Raw genomic sequence first — 10,988 nt, 5'->3', positions numbered from 1 at the left:
CTACAAACAAAACAAAATCCACAGCAAACAGTACTTAGAGGGTTTTTATATTCTACACTTCTGAACTTTAGCTTTTTGAACACAGTCTTGAATATTTTTTATGCATGTGATAATATCTCTACCTTTAATATCAACATGCAACCATCCCTGCAGTGCTTGTCAATACTTTGGCCACATTTCTATACATGGGTGCTTGGGGATCACTAGAATTGGAAATCAATTTAGTTTAAAATTTTGTTTTCACCTCTACAAGCTCTACCAAGCTAAAGTAATATCCCAAGCTGTGGCATTATTGAGGGAAGAAGTTCGAGCTTTCACAGAAATATTCTCCTACATGCAAAGAATGGAGAAGTCTCTGAAGAAGTTACATACTTTTCTGTTCCATACACAAAAAGAGGACAACTTGTGGGCTCTCACGGAGACAATTGTCTATAGAACGGTATCTGAGTAGATATCTGAAAGACATTGGTGATGTGTTTATGCATTTAGAAAAGTGTCTTTTAGTATTATAAAGAAAAATGTTAAACTTATGTAGAATCAGAATAGCCTGACTTGGAAGGGACATTAAAAATCAACTAGTTTCAACCCCCCTGCCATGCACAGGGACACCTTTCATTGAACCCAGGTTTTTCACAGCCCCATCCAGCCTGGTCTTGAATGCTTCCAGGGATGGGGCATCCAAAACTTCTCTAGGAAACCTATCCCAGTGCCTCAGAACCCTCACAATAAAGAATTTTAAGTTAAACCTACCATCTTTCATTTTTACACCCCTTTGTCCTGTTAGTACATGCTCTTGTAAAGAGTCTCTGCCCAAAATAAATTGGTGTGGAAGCTTGGGCATATGATTTGAGATCCTAAAACAGAGTAAATTACTTAGCATTTTGTTGGAAATCAGAAAAACTGTGTGGTTTGACTATCTGAAATAACAAACAAGAAATTGTTGACTGAAGCATCCACCACAGAAAGAACCATTCTTCTGCCTAGAAATAGTCAATTCACTTCTAAATAGGAAGTAGCATGGGCTCATATGTTTGCATCTAAGACGAGTATGACAAAAAGGAAGTGCAGATCCCCAGAGCAGTAGCACCTCTTTGTAGAAGTTATGAATTGATGATGGCTTGCTGCATAATAGTGACTTTTAAAATTTCCATTAGTGATGTGATGCCTTCACTAGCTTCATGCAGTATATTCAAAAAAATCTCATCCATCTTATCAAGGCAAGAACATCCATTTCAGCAGTGTTTTCACTGTATAATCCATTGCATGTATGGTATCCACAAAAACATTTTCCCTGCTGAGAGCATGAGCATTCACTTCACACTGTTCACCCAACCAATTCTCTGCTGTCGGACCAGCTTACATCTCAGGGAATACCTGCTGAGTAGCTGGAGGGCGTTTGTCATGCAGCTCCAGGAAAATGTGGGTTGTTTTTGTTTGTTTTTTTTTTTTTTTTTAAGATTCTGAAGCAATGGCTGCATGTCACAGGTTGACACTGCAGTTCTGTGGTCATAGAGAAGTATTATGCTGCTGGTTCACCGCGATGAGTTTCTTGGAAATCATTTGCAGGACTGTTGATCCTCACACACTGTCATCCTGCTTTTTGCTGTCCCCAGCTATTTGTCTTGCTGTTAGAGCAGGCTTTCAAAATGCCAAGTGTTTTGTCTGAGCATGCTGAGGAGCACTGAAGCCTTTTTCTCCAGAGTCCAGGGTTTCAAAAGTTATCTTAGGACACAGAAAAAAATCCTCAAAGAGATTGGGATGGAGAAAAAGGAATACAGCACCCCAATTCTGCTGTCAGAGGTGTCCCATGTATGGAGAGACTACCACTCTGTGCTGACCAGTGCAAATGGATCACTGGGTCTTCACTGAGCTGATCACAGTACCTCACATTGCTTTGAAATTTTTGGGAGCAGTGTTTAGGCGCAAGCAGATGGATGTGGATGCAGACTAGCTTGTTAATCTCCTTCAGGGAAGTTTGCTGGCAGGATGTTTTCTCATAGAGCTTTGTGCTAAGGTTTTAATCTTGTGATCTTCTGATCTCATATCCCTTGCCTTGGTCTGTCCAAACTTTGAGGATATTTTAAGCTGTGCAGAATTCCGATATTTGTAAGTCAAGGGCCTCTTTTCTGACCTTGTCAATTTGCAAAAGCATTAATTTTCTTCTCATGATCAGTGATGTGAGCTGCTAACCATCTCCATTCCAAAGCAGATGCTGGTAGTACCATCAGACTGAACGAGTGACTCTGGGATGCCTGGATTCTCAGCTGCTAGAAGCACTGGTAGCCATCTCATGGGATCACTGACACGGGATCTCTGCTCCCTGTCAGCCCACACAGTGAGTTTTGTAAAGTGCATCTGATGAGCCGCAGGTCGGAATGCTTCCTCCTGAGCTCATCTGAAGGAAGATGAGCTTTCTTCAGATCATCTGAAGGAATGATCTGCTGCTGCCCACGGCAGGTTCCCCACTGCCTCGGGCTCTGCACTGTCTGGCACCCTCAGCTGTGGGAAGGCTGGGGCAGTTTTCCAGCTGCTGGGATCCCACACCCGATTGCCAGGGGTGGGTTATGGTCTGTCTTTGCTCCCTTGGAGGCAACTTCCCCAGGGCTACCCAGTGTCTTGGGGTGACTTTATGATGCTTGTATCCCCAATGATCTGTTCTGTTGGTGTTGAATATTGAGTTCTGCAGCTTTAAGGCTGGTTCCAGCAGTGAAGGGGGAGAGAAGAGGTGCAGAGTTTGTTATCAGAGACTGCACTTGCTCCCCCAGATCCTTCACACAGACTGTGCTGTCTGCAGTGGGCAGCAGGAGACAGCTCTCCTTTGCTTTTGTTTTTTTTTTTTCTGGCTAGCTGAGGCAGAGGAGCTCCCTGGACAATAGGGGTTTTTTTCTTTTTCTTGGAATTGTTCAAACTTGCTCTAGACTGAAAACGCACAGGAACACCAGGAGCTCACAGCTGTGTCCCACCAGGCCTGGCCTGGGCTGTGACATTTCCCAGCACTGGAGGGTCTGGGAACAGCCTGAATGAGCCAGGCTGAAACACACAGAAGGGACTCTGCTGGATTTGTCATCTCTTCAGAGGGGCGAGAGGTTTTGCTGTTTAGTATTACTCGTTTTTGTGCTAGAAAGTGCTGTGCCTGTTAAATAAACAGGTGTTTTTCACTTCTCTCTGAAGAAATATTTCCCTGAACCAGTTAAAAAGAAGAACAGCTTAAATCTGTTTCCTAAAGAGACCCCATTCAAAATTTTTCTCTGTAAATTTACCCTAAACCAGAACAAATATACATTGGCACCCAATGCATGGCTCGAGAAAGTGATAACAAAAACCTGTTCTAATTGCATTTTGGTTGTTTTTACTCTGTATTAATAACCAGAATATCTCCACCAACCGGCCTGTTAAATAAACATGGTTTTTTTCCACTTCTCTCCGAAAAAAATATTTCCCTGAACCAGTTAAAAAAACCCATGCTTAAATCTGTTTCCTAAAACAACCCCATTCAACAATTTTCTCCTTAAATTTACCCTAAACCAAAACTCCCAGGAATCTGGGCAGCCCAGCTGGTGGCCACGCAGCTGGTGGGCTTGATGCCCAAACTGCTTGTGTCAAATACCTGGCTGAAAATCTTGATTTTAAATAACAAATGTGGTGCCTGCTCATTGCATGAGATCTCTGGGCGTGATACTCTCTGGTTGCAAGGATAGTTTCCTGGGCTTATTCTCTTACTTATCATGAGTAAAGATTCAAATTACTTCTTCTCTCTGTTAATCTGATAAAATCGTAATTATTTTGCTGATATTAAGTTCTGTACATTTTATATTCCAATAGTGGTGAAAATAAATTTGGAAGTGATACCGAAGGCTGTGTATTTTAGCTTTGCCCTTCAATGCTAGTTGCAGATGAAGTAAAGGACCACAGTGCCGGTGGAAAATAGCAATGTTATTGTTCTGCTCATGGCAAGATTATGGGTGCCAACTGGGTTAATCCAGTTAAAAGGAGAATTTATTTTTCTAGCAGCAAAAATTATATAAACGTTTATTTTACTTGTTTTTCCCTATTCTGATGCATTTTGGAGTGATATTATTTGTTATTTCTCTGTGTTTAAGATGAGTAAAGAAAAAAAGTGATTATAAAATTGTGCACACTTGTTGATATTAATCATAAATCTTAAAGCATTTGAAGCAAAACCATTTACTATTAACTTCTAATTTCATCCATAGCATTACTTTGTCTCTAATTCAGGAAAATAAGTAATGAAATTATGAAGCTGATGTAACTCTGATTTCCTAAATATCTGGACATAGAGATGTGCAATGTAAACGTGCACAAATAATCAGATTTTCAGCTGCTACAAGTCATATAGCATATGATGTTTTAAAATGAAAAGCCATGCAGTATACACAGATATCTGCACTGACTAAATAGAGATAAAAGTCATGAGTTTGCAGCTATTTGATAGTTTCTTCATTGTTTCTCACCTGATGTTTTAATCCACAATATTTTGAGCAATTTAATTTTAGGGAAGAAAACTATAAATACATGGCTACTAAATATTATTGGGCTATGACAAATAAATTGTGGATGAAGTTGTTTTCTTTCCAATGATGAGGAATTAAATTTCCCCCCGCCCCCCCCATTCTAACTGTACACAAAATTTCAAAATAGAGAGTATCAGGTTCTGAGCAGAAAACATGCTGCCGCATGCAGAGTTTTAACATGTTCTGGATGCAAATGAAAAATGAAAGGATGATAGCAAGTCTCATCAATATTTTTTAGCCACTTTTGTTCCAAGTTAGGCATCAGGAATACGGAGGCTCACAAACCCTGAAAAGCAGATTTGTGAAGCACTGATGAAGTGCTTGTGTCCTTCAGTAATAGCAGACTTCTTTTTTAAACTGTCTTTTAAACTGTTGCCTTGAACCTTCCTTTTTCTGCTTTTACAGTTCATTTAATAGGAGGGGAATCTGCTCAATGACTGCCTATAGTTGTGGCCATCCCTTTTTAATTGAATAATACACCACAATATGACCTATTTTTCACTTATTTCTATTTGCAGAGTTAGCTAAGTGTCCTTACTGAGACTGGATCCTCTTTTCTCAAAATAGGAAACTGGTATAAGGGATTTGGGACCACACATGCAGAATTACTAAATCATGGGCTCTGAGACTTGCTTATGTCCCATTATTACTGAGATCTAATATTTCTTCTATAATGAAAAGAAAAAAAAATTATATGGTAGACCAAAAATATAACTAATTTAAAATTAGAGATAGTCCTTCAAATGACCTAATTTTCTGCTTTCAACCTTTGCCAGGTAACTTTTTTGCACTGAATAAGGGAAATGTACCTAAACACCTTAAACATAGTTAATTTTACATTTCACCTGCTTGTCAAAAAAATGCCCTACCCACAAAGTCATTCTTTTCCCACATTAACTCTGTGCTATTATCTTGTAAATTACTTTTGAATTGCTGGCATTTTGATTTACTTTTATTAGAACAGGTAGATTTTTGCATCTTGCATATTATTGAGAGATTTTTTGAGGTTGTGGAGGAGATTCTTTATTGAAGGTAAATCAATTATTAAAACACTTTTGTCTTGGAATTTTTTTATTTATGTTCCAGTTTAAATATATTTACCTTTATCAAAGTACTCAATGCAATCAGTTATATTCATACCAATCTTTATATGGGATAATTCCATTTCAGTACAATCATTTGCTTGGACACATCTAAGTTTAGTATGCAGCCTATAGTACTTAGTCCTTAAACTGTATGTATCACAAAGGAGAAACAAAAACATTGAACTATCAAATGCTATTATTCCATAATACAGAATTTGACAATATTACATGATTATCAGATACTTTAATTACATTTTAAACCTATCCATGAGGTAGTCATTTCATTTACCCTCAGAATCAATTAACTGTACTGTTTGTAAATAGTGATTGTTCCGGTCCCAGGTGATTAAAATGAAATGATCTATTAAATATTTTAAACTAAATTGTTTTTCAGTATTTTCTTGCCCCTGATTTGTTGGTTGGGCAGTTTTTTATACATATGTTCTGCACTAACAGAACATCAGTATTCGGATAAGGGTCTTACATTTAAAATAAAAAATAGTACTTGGAATGAATCAATAAGAGTGTAAGAAAATGAGCAGAGAGCTACAATACAGCACTCAGGAGGATATTATGGAAGCTTTCGTGATGTGTAGGCTGCACAAGTAATGAAGTCTCTATAACTTGTGGTGTTTCAATTTCATGACCAGGGCTTAGACTGAGTAATTTCTTTTGCCCCTCTTCAGCTAAATGATCCTGCATTAGGTGTTAGAAAATTAAAATGTCATTGGTTTCTTAGTTAGTGATAAAAAAATCATTCAATAAAGAAGACTTTTTATTTTTTAAGTTTTAAGAATACTATTATTGAAAGATTTCTCAGAGACACAGAGGATTCTTTGGAAATGCTCCTCAACAAGATCTTATGTGTGAATTTCCCCTTACCTGTTACAACAGTTCAGCATCCTTTACTATTAGTCATCCAATTTGTCAGTATTTGTCTAGAGAGCTATTACCACAGGTGGAGATTTGTTTCCTGGAGGAAAATGGCACTACACTATCTAATCAGCATTTGGAAGAGTGGGGTTTTTTGAGGCAGAAATGGGGGAAACTCAGACGCATGAAGTGATCTGTGAATGGCTTAGCTTTCTGCTGCTGGCCTGAGGAGCATAATGTAAAGTGTTCTGACAAACAGGATATAAGATGTGGCACTTCACATGCTCAGTCAGGAGACTGGGTGTTGAGATGCTGAGAATGAGGGAAAAGAGAGGTAGCATTCCCACACACCCCCACATGCCCCCCTTGAGTTGTCTCATTCTCCTCATCCATAGCTGAGGACCTGAGATTGCAGTAGAGACACAACAAAAGACAATAAATGCTTTTGGCTCACTTCCAGGGTTAGGGAACTAGAACCTGGATCTTGACCTCACAGGTATGCAAAATAATGACTCCAAAGTTCCTGAGCAAAGAATATAATATGGAAGTATGTGCATTCACAACATATGGGGCCCAGTTTCAGTGCATATCTTGCAGAAATATAAGAGATCAGTGACTAACAAAAATCCTTTCAGCCTTTTTTTATAGGTGTATTCAGATCAGCCCCTGACTGTTGTGAGAATGCATATGTAAACATGCTCTGCTCCTCATGGCTGTATCCAGTCCTTTTTTCATAGACCTTCTGGATTGAAATATCCTCAGAGACAATCTTGAGAGCTAATCCCAGCATAGTCGAGCAGTTATTTATTCCTGACAAACAATAAAACCATTGTGTTATTAACAGAATTCTGCATACAGCCTAGAAAAACTAAAAGGGAAATGGAAAAGTACAAAACACTGGAAAATTTTAAAACATTCGGGGAAAGCTAGCTATTCACAGGGAAGTAGATTTTTGTGTGCAAGATTTGCTTTACTAGGATTTTTCAAATTAGACATCTTAGCTCAGTGCAGTGAACCTAAAAGAGAAATATATGACAGTTCATCTTTTCAGGTACATTAGCCCTTTAGAAGCCTACCACAGTACTTCTGGTCCCTCTGGACTAATGAAAAAAAAAAAAGAAAAAGAGATATATCTTTTTATTTGCACTGTTCTTTTGCAAACTGAAGTTGCTAAAACTTCAGGGGGGAAAAAAAAGTGAGGGTTGTTTCAGCAGTTCCAATTAATTCTCTGTTTCATCAGCTTCTTAAAGATTAAAGGTGAAACAGAAATAACTTCAGCTGTTCTTGTTCTTGTTCTTGTTTTCCTACTCCTATAGGGCCCAAAAGACTATGCTTGAAACGGGTAAATGTTTATATTGAATTTTCGTGGCAAAGTTTTGGCAGCAGAGGGACTAAAGGAGTGGCTTCTGTGAGAAGCCACCAGAAGCCTCCCTCATGTTCGACAGAGCCAATGCCAGAGGGCTCCCAGGGAGACCCTGCAGTGGCCAAGGCTGAGCCCAGCAGTGATGGGGGCACCTCTGGGATAACGTATTTAAGATGGGAAAAGAAAGCCTGTGCAACGGCAGCCAGAGAAGACAGGGGTGGGAATAGGGCAGAGAAAGCCCTGAAAGCCCTGCAGACACCAAGGTCAGTGCAGAAGGATGGCAGGAGGTGCTCCTGGTGCTGGAGCAGAGATTCTCCTGTGGACCATGGTGAGGAGCTGTGCCTCTGAGCACCAGAAGAAGGAGCGTCGGGGACAAGCTGTGAAGAACTGACCAAAGCTGCCATTCCCCAGCCCCCTGTTCCTCTGGCAGGAGGAGGTAGAGAGTGTGGGAGTGAAAGTTAGCCTGTGAAGAGGGAAGGACTAGGGGAAAGATGTTCTAAGATTTGGTTTTATTTCCCGCTATCCTACTCTGATTTTGATTCATGATAAATTCAATTTTTTTTCTCCAAGTTGATTCTATTTTGTCTGTGACAGTGACTGCTGATCTTTTATTGCTTTTATCTTAACTCATGAGCCTTTTGTTATATTTTCCTTCCCCAAACAAGATGAGGGATGTGACAGAATGTCTTTGGTGGGCACCTGGTATTCAAATAATGTCAATCCATCACAGTCTAAATTTGTTTCTTAGATTGAATAAAAATTTCATACATCTTGAGTTTCTCTGCTAAATTTTAAAATATTGTTTCATTAATAATATAATAGTAATCGCATCTTCATTAAATCTGTTTTAATCTGTTGTACAGATTAAAACAGTTGTACAGATTAAAACAGATGCTTATGCCCTTGGTATCTGATTGATACAAATTTTGTCATGGAGTCACTTGCACCTATATTGGTCATTTATTAGATAACCATAAAAAAGTGTCTATACTGTGGAGATAATTTTAAAAAAGGAAAAATTAAAAATTCCAATTTTTTTAACTGGAGTATTCTGTTACTTGTTGTTACAAGAGCTGTGGTGCTTTATACAATTGTTCCCATCTTTCATTATTGCAATTATGGGAGAAAAATAATGTTATATTCTTTGTTTTAAATGGGGATTACTACTTAGTTTTCCTATTTTTAAAGTAAAATACAAATATGGCTGCTACCTAAAAGTATCTTTTTGTTTGGTTTTTTTTTTTTCCTTCAGCTGCCTCCAGGCTCTCTATTTCTTTGAATATTAAAATGTTGGTGACACAGGCCTTCTCTGAAAAAAAGACACAATGTGAAACTTCATATTTTAGACAAAAAATATTGTGGAAAATCTTTGGCAAGAAGAGCTGTTGATCTTAACCTTAATGGTTATTTTTAATAACGTGTGATTAAATCCAACCAAAATTATAATTTATTTAACTTTAATTGCATCTAATTTTCTTAAATTATAATTTTGGTTAAATATTTTTTCAGTGCAATTTTATTTATAAATCTTTTACTGAAAGGCTAAGGGTAAAAAAAGCTATCTGAGAAGGAGCAGAGATTCCCCTTCCCCAAAAGACTGTGTGTCCTCTAATGTCCTAAAAATGCCCTTTAGTTCAGTGAATTTCCAGAGATTATAAACTGGAGCAGTGAAATCTGAGTTTAATCAGAGAATTTTCACCATTTCTCTTACATTCTTTGAATGTTGATAGATAAAACAAAAGAGTGAAAGCAATATATGTTATTATGTTCTATTTTTTGCCTTTTACCACTGCATGTGTAACTGATGAATCCAGTTAGTTTCTAAACTCCTGAAGGAAAGTCAAGAGGGACTTGAAAGAACTGGAACTTTTGTACAAAATTTAATATTTTTCTGTTTTAATATTGGCAAGGGGTATTTAATGTATTTATCCATGCTTACCAAGAAAAGCAGTTAAAAGATTACTTAACAGTAGAATAAATCTTATTTCCTTCGTAGTTTACATTCTATTACAATTGCTAACTGCTGACCCATACCTCTTTGGTGTACATTTTTAATCATTTTCATCATCTGTAAGGAATATAGGCATAATTTTTGGCATAAAATCCTGGATAAGGATAGAGTAGGCAATACTTGTAAAATGTTGGTTGAGGTTTCCTTGCTACCACCTTCAACCTGAAGTGGTATCTTTAGCAGGGTTTGTCTAGACCTATCTTTGTAGACTCATTAATCCACCTGTGTAGAGAATGTTCTCACTGTGCTCAGCCACTGCCCAGTCCCTTGTCCTTTCTCCAGCTTTTCCTCCTCATGTGTTCCATTGTCAAACCATGGGTGGGTAGTGCTGACTGATAGATCAGTGCTAGATTGGTTGCCAATGCAAACAAGAATCAAATATGCAGAAGTCTTTGGCCTTGGAAACAAGTGAATATTGACTGCAAAGAGGATCAGGTTCCCTGATCAGTTTTTCTGCCCTGTCCTCTCTCCATTTCCAATTGGCTTTGCAGAAGTAGCTAGGTCTGGATTAAAGTTCACAATTTTAGACAGCAATAAATCTTCTAACTGCATTTTTTGAGGCATTTATACAGCAACATGAGAGCTCCCAGTATGCAGCAGCTTTTCGTCTCTATGTACATATTTTTGTATGGCCTTGGCATTAATTAGAGCTGGAGTACTTTTACAGTAGATTGTTGTCAGATGGTGAGTTTTATTTGAATGTGATAGTGCATCCTGTCTTTTAGTTTTAATATTTCTGCATGTCTTCCACAGCTCACTGAAAGGAAGGGAGCATCTGGCCGGCCAAGGACCACTGAAACTGAATACTAAATAATAAATGCTTCTTTCTGGTTACTAAATTGTCTGGCTTCAAAAAAGTTTGCCAAATGGATTTGTTGAGTAACCTCTTTTATGAAAGCTATAATCTTTGAGAGTGAATGTGGTATGTAGAAATATATATTGATAAACAATTCTTGACTATATTAATTTTATTCTTGCAGAACTGCAACCCTTTAATCTAACTTAAGAAAAGGGGCTTAAAAATGAAAGGAAGGATAGTTTATTAAGTTCCTTTTGCCAAAAGAAGGAAGAAAGCCAAACCTCTTTCCTTTGTGACAGAAAGAGAGAGACAGGAACAGAAGGCA

The sequence above is a fragment of the Cinclus cinclus genome, chromosome 5, assembly GCF_963662255.1.
Source record: "Cinclus cinclus chromosome 5, bCinCin1.1, whole genome shotgun sequence".
Taxonomy (NCBI): Eukaryota; Metazoa; Chordata; class Aves; order Passeriformes; family Cinclidae; genus Cinclus; species Cinclus cinclus.
The sequence above is the reverse complement of the archived record's forward strand: the minus strand, read 5'-3'. Positions refer to the sequence as shown.